Source organism: Curcuma longa, unplaced genomic scaffold, assembly GCF_044706935.1.
Source record: "Curcuma longa cultivar G26 ecotype Majalengka, Jawa Barat unplaced genomic scaffold, ITB_CL_G26_1.1 contig_25877, whole genome shotgun sequence".
Lineage (NCBI taxonomy): Eukaryota > Viridiplantae > Streptophyta > Magnoliopsida > Zingiberales > Zingiberaceae > Curcuma > Curcuma longa.
In genome coordinates this window covers 1-6,626 of record NW_027432908.1, presented here as the reverse complement: position 1 = coordinate 6,626, position 6,626 = coordinate 1, and the positions used below count along the sequence as shown (strand labels likewise).

The following is a 6,626-nucleotide window of genomic DNA, read 5'->3' as shown; positions in this document are numbered from 1 at the left end:
GATATCAATTTGTGGATCCGCTTGAAAGGACTACCAATCCATTTGTGGATTTGTTTTTCAGTAAACATCGTGTTCGCTCGAGCCCATAGACTAAGTTGAGCTTGGGATTTAATAGCCCAAAGTAACATACTTTGGGCCGTAGTCAAAGGCTCAAACGCCTTCTTGGGTCACTTATTCTTGCTGCACCCTCAAGTCGTCGAGTGCCTTGGCGTTAATTAAACCCTAAGCTCTCTTCAATCTCTTAACCCAATTATCTCCTTAATTAAAAATAGCCCAGCGTTGATTCATCGATATGGAATCTTAGATACACTTAACTGTCTTATTCTCTCCAGAGTTTTGCATTGCCATAAGGAATGCACATGGTTGCGAAAGAGACAGGTGATTTCCTTCTCTTTTGCCCATATCCTGGGCGTGAGTGAGGCCCAATGTTACCATCAGATGGGAACAGTCAGATTCTGAGGATCGCAAACAACAATTGTCAACTTACTCGACAAATGAATATACTTTTCTTAGCATCGGTCGGTCGGTCACACGAGCTACATGATGTTCTATCTAGCTCCAAACACAGCTTACAACCTTTCCTGTGAGAGGCAGAGCCTTATGTATTCTCAATATACAAGTCTTTCTTCTTAACTGTGTTCTGAATTTACCTGGTAATTGAACCAATGGAGAAGATTGCCCATTTTCAAGATTAGTCGAGCAAAACTTAGACACCTGAATTATCAAAAAAAAACACTTTTTAATGATTACTAACATCTCATGCATGCATGAATAAATAAATAAATACAATCACAGAGGATGAAGAAACTTTAGAGCCAAACTTGCAAAACAGATTTCTTAAGTATTCGGATCTCAGACGCAATAAGTATTCGATGCATCAAGTAAAAATGAAAGATACTAAACATGAAATAGCAACTTTAAGTAATGAAGGAAAACAGGAAGCTGGCATTATCACATGAATTTTATCTTATTACATTTCCAAGAGTTCATAAACAGCTCCTGGATCCACAATAGAGCAGAGGGATGGATGGATAGATTGGAACGGGTTCTTTTTAACCTTTTTCCACTCCACTTCTCATGCGGGATGAATTCGAAATGAGACAATACAATATAATACAATCTTCATATTAAGATCGAAAGGGGCAAAAATAATTCAATCTCATATCCGTCCCATCCCTCGTTTGCGAGTTGTTTTGTAATCCTATTCCCGCTCCATTTACCTTATCAAGCAGAGCAAAATGTCTTTGATCGAGTCAGAATAGAACAGGTCTTGCTAGATATGAGAAAATGTATTACTTGTCTTCTATGGATAAGTATTCTCATTAAGTGTAAAAATAATAGAAGCAGAAAGGACCTTTCAAATTTTAGAAGCATTGCTTGGACTTACCATTGCGGCATAAATACGATGACGGTAAAGGTAAATAGCCTTTAACAGAAGTAGCAAATTAATCTTGAAATACAATGAACTTTTGAGCAATTTATAAGATTTGCCATACAAGAAAATAACTGAATTTTATTCCATTCCTAAAGAAACTAAAACCTATAACATATATAGCCATTCTGGCACAGTTATCTGCCAATGATACTTAACAAATTTTTGAGTCTCCTATTCATTTTCTTGAAATTGACAAACTGAATTTTCAACAAATGGTGACTTGTTGAGGTCAAATGGAAATGGTTTTAACAAAATCAAATTATGAGTTAAGCAATAGGAAACTCAGCCCTTTGCGATACAAGGAATAAAAAAGAATACTTCGGTGGATGAACATTCCATAAACTTGAGATAAAGTTGTTCTAAAAGCCATACTTTAACTAAAATGAAATGCATCAGATGCAGAAAACATATATAGCAAGTTATTACAAAGTAAAGCAAATTGCAATTGCTTGTGATTAAAAAAATCATAGAAAAATATTGCTTAACCATATATTTCATGGTACTCCTGTCAATGGTTTGCAAAAAAAATGGTACAGATAATATGAACCATTTGACATCATAATGATCGTATGAAGGGGAAGGATCACCATCGCATATGAGAGCAAAAGGGAAAATATAGTACTACAGATAATATGAACCATTAGACATCATAATGATCTTATGAAGGCGAAGGATCACCATAGCATATGAGAGGAAAAGGGCAAATATAGTACTGCAGAAGATTGAAAATTTAAAGTTGAGGTAAATTACATGGCCTTAAAAATCTAGCACGTTTAATGGAACCCTGGATTATGCTAATGAAACAATCAAAGTGATGGCAAATCCTAACCTCATTTGACAGGTTCAGATAAAAAATCCTCTGCACTTAACTGAGCCACATAAACATTTTTTCTCTCTTTGAGGATTCATATGGTTTCCCATCTCAGCTGGACGCCGACCATAATCAAAAGTTAACTCTGTCATAGGAGGAATGTGCTTAATGGCAAAGAACATGATGTGTGGATATCGATCGTCACCATGGTCATGTAGAACTGGCTGCCAAAAGACATTAGGAGAGCAACTGTGGTTCATAAAACGAGCAATGTTGCCCTTATTCTTAGAATTAATGACAAAAGATAATAGTTTTGGAGTTTCACTCAAGTCAACACTGCTAGTCTCTTCCAATAATTCAGGCACATAATTCCATTTAAAATCTGGGTCGGAATACATTGGTTGGAAAACATAGTCAGTTTCTTCATCAAAGTTAATGGACCGAATGCCATCAATGATCTCCCCGTGTACTCACAGATGAAAGTCCCAGCACGAATAGCATCCCAACAACGGAGACCCCACCCACAGTCCCGTGTCTTAAATACCTCAAAGTGGAGATGAAGACCAACCTGCGTAACTCGGTTGCTCAATTTATAGAACACTGGCAGGAAGGAGGACATTCATAAACAAGAGGTTTACGGCTGACAAGGATCCCATTAGAACTGTAAGGTAGGAAACCACCATTTTGGCGTAGACAAGAGCAATTAGCATCACCAGGCAAGCAAGCACTAGTGCACAAGCAAGATTGCAAAGGTTTTACTGAGGAAATAGATCTTGGATAACCAACAGTAGTGGAATAGGTGAAATAGCTAGGTCCTTTCTCATAATCTACTTCATTGACAAGGCAAACAGGTTTATTTTCTATACCAGAAGATAAGTCATGAGATAGAACCATATTTCCTCGTGATGATGGATTTTCCTTCCACTTCTCAATTCTTTTCCACACTGCAATCCCATCAGGCTGCCCTGGTTGTCGAAGAAATTTGTACTTGAAAGTATTAAAACCTGTCTTTCCCTTTTCCACCCATGACTCATGGATCTTGTACACCCCATCATATACGTAAATTTTTCCATTGTTAATGCTAGGATCTTTTGCACTGCGGATGACCCTAATATCGTTAGCCCTGTGCAAACTTTTTTCTAAAGCAAGATTACCTCTTTCCAGCTTCTGGTCATTGTTGTTGGAGCTTCCCTGGCCAGTGTAAATCAGAGTATCCTCGCTATCCTCCTCATTTCCATAAACACCAGCAGAGACAATTCCAACAGCCACAGGATCTTCTTGATCCACAAAACTGATTGTTTTATAATCAATTCCAGAAATGCTTTGACTATGCAATCCAACCAAACACATTTCGATCCTGAAGTAAAAAATATCTCCAACATCCACACCAGGCACCGGTCCTATCCGCTTTTCCTTGTTGGCCCTGAGATCATTAGACATCATTATGGACCCAGCTTTCAAGTCTGGACGCAGTCTTTTTGCCTCGTCTATTTGCATGAGCCTCCTGCGAAGTGCATCAAATGTTGAAAGGACAACTTCCACAGACTCCCTGGAATCGTGTGATGAAGGTAGCAACGTTGAATCAGCAAGAGACCGTCGAGATTTATTTTTCTTTCTCTTACTACCCTCGCTCGCTGAACTATCAGCTGGAAAAGTGCGATAATTTGAGGACCGACTGGCTGCTTTGCCAGATGAGTCGATGATCACTGCTTCCTTGTTAAAGGTTGGAGGAGTTGTACCTCCTGATGCACGAGGGAACCCGTTCTCCTCATCGACATAACTGGGATGCTCTACGGGGATCTGGTTAAGATCCTGAGGAGAACCTATGGAGGAGAAAAAAGGGCAAAAACCTGGAGGATAAGCAGAATCAGTTGCGAAAGAGCCAAGCGGGGTAACACAGACAAAGGGAGGGGCATTAGGAGGGCAGAATGTGCTCTTCTGCCCAAGTGGTGCAGGAAACATGGGAGCCAAACTTCGCAAGGGTTTCACATCCAGCACGGCCGATTCTTTCATCGAATGTGGATCATGGTATGATCGACTTTCCATTTCCGCGGTGCGTCAATGCTCAGTGAAACTTATTTTCATTCGTCGAACGCCAAACCATCCCCACCGCGTTGAAATCCTGTAGCAAGAACAAATTTCAAAGGGAAAGCAAAATGTCGAGGAATCGGATAAGCTGCCACTGCAAAGCAAGGAAACAATGAAATCAAAGTCAAAATTCATTCTTTATCAAGGGAAAGGAACGATCTTGAAAGTAGCAGGCGGAGAAACTCTACGAACAACTTACAACTCATACTAAACAAACCCTAATAAACCACTCGGAAAGGAAACTAGATGCAAAGGCAAAACAAAACAAACTCTACAAATCTACAGTGCCAATGCACAGGAAACACTGAACTAACCTCCATAAATGGATTTCCGGTGAAGATTCAGGGAAAAGGTTCCGGAGAACCTTGAAAAAAAAAGCGATTTCAGAAAGGAACACAAAAACTACTAAGAAAAGACACAGAAACAGCGAGCATAAGGAACCTGAATCAGCGATCTAGGGTTACAATTCCTCACGAAAGCAACAGTGGGCTTGGAATTCCTCGCAGGTCAAAGCTGGGAGATTTCCCCGGACAACAACAAAGCGCTTCCGCCGCGCCCATTTGTCGCCTCCTAGTCCATTTCCTCGGCGTTGGTGCCGGAATTGTCTCGGATTGCGCCCGACATCGCGGCGCGTGCTCAAACTGTAACGGGCGTTACAGATCGACGGTACGAAGCCGTTGTGACCGAATCCAACGGATACATTTGAAAGAGATACTGACGTGAGTTGATAAGGAGTCTGGTTTGTGTTATAATTTAATTTGGATTAATACGCACAAAAAAAAATCTGCTGTATTTAATTAAATAATAATAATTAAATCAGTGGAAAATATAAAACCTGTTGAAGGAATTTTCTTTTATTGTAGTTTTCTTCATTTTTTTTCACCCTTAAAACTTGCGGAAGGAATTAAATTGAGATGGATTTGAATTTAATATAATAAATTATGTATTATTATTTTAAAAATAAATTATATATATAATTAAAAATTATTATATTATATTATTTAATAAAATTGTATTTTTACATCTCATGTTTGACTTGTTAATTCTCTTATATGTATAATTCCTTATTTCATATTATATTTTACGAGCAAAATTTATTTTGAATTTATTATAATTTTTTCTATATTTAAGGTATATATGAAATGTGAATGTGGTCTTGTCTAAGTGGGAAATCAAAGATGAGCCATGGACTAGAATTTGAACCAAATCAATTGAATCCAATGCTAGGGTTGAAGAGAGATGGTTCATCTAGTGGAGCCCAGGTTCGCTTCCTCAAGCCATCAACGGTTCACCTCTTCAAGTAATCAATCGTTCATAATTTAGTTCAATTTGAAGAAGAATTCTAACTTGAAGGATGGTTCAATTTAGAAGTTGGTTTGGTTCTGTTACGGGGACAGTCCAAGAGGCCCCCCTAGTTAGACTCGAGTCTGATCTTGGTCTCGCCACAAAGGCCTAGCCAGCCACACCTGTTGAACTGATGGACCAAGTCCCTTCTCTCGTCTCACTTAAGGAACCATCGACGAAGCACCCCTTCGGTTTGGAGAGAATAAGCCGCCGAGCCGAGTCATGTATCCATTCGGTCCGCTCAGTGGCCGAATCGCCTGTTCGGTCTGTTCAATGGCCGAATCACCCATTTGTTCCGCTCAGTGGCCGAATCGTCCATTCGGTCCGCTCAGTGGCCGATTCGCCCATTCGGTCCTCTCAGTGGCCGAGTCGCCTATTCAGTCTGCTCAGGAGCGGAATCGTCCATGCGTCCCCTCTTCTCCTCTCCCATTCGGTTACACCCCCATTCGGCTATAGCGCCAAATGGGGGCATTCGGTGCCCGGATCGCCGCAGCGGCCTCCGCCCTCGCCGTACATACCTCTTACCAAGCCGAATCGACGAAGCGCCCTACAGTGCCCTGGCATATCCCATCATGACTTCTGACAAGCCCGCACCTCCATTAATTACCGCCATCTCTCTGACACCCGCACGAGTCATGACAAGAGGGCTCCTTACCGGCGATGGGACAAGGAACTCGATTGTTCCTGATACCTCATTAATCTTGATGGGATATTCTTCCTACTCACGCTTGCTGTGTTCGCAGGTCCTAGAGGTCTCGTTGCACCCGACCCATCTTCCTGTTCCACGCCGACGCGAGGAAAGTTTGGTGACGTGTCCAGACGCTCTTCTCAACCGGAACAGGTTCAATTTGAGAGTGAGTTCATCTTGGATTGGTTCGATTGGAGGTTGGTTCACTTGAGGCCGGTTCAACTTGTGAGCTTCATTCGATTCACCAGACCTCACACAAG

General features: G+C 40.8%; 1 pseudogene; it reads right to left on the bottom strand.

Moving 5' to 3' along the window:
- Positions 1–2,122: 2,122 nt before the first annotated feature.
- Positions 2,123–4,891, bottom strand: LOC141818749 (histone-lysine N-methyltransferase, H3 lysine-9 specific SUVH1-like; annotated as a pseudogene).
- Between the last annotated feature and the right edge of the window lie 1,735 nt (positions 4,892–6,626).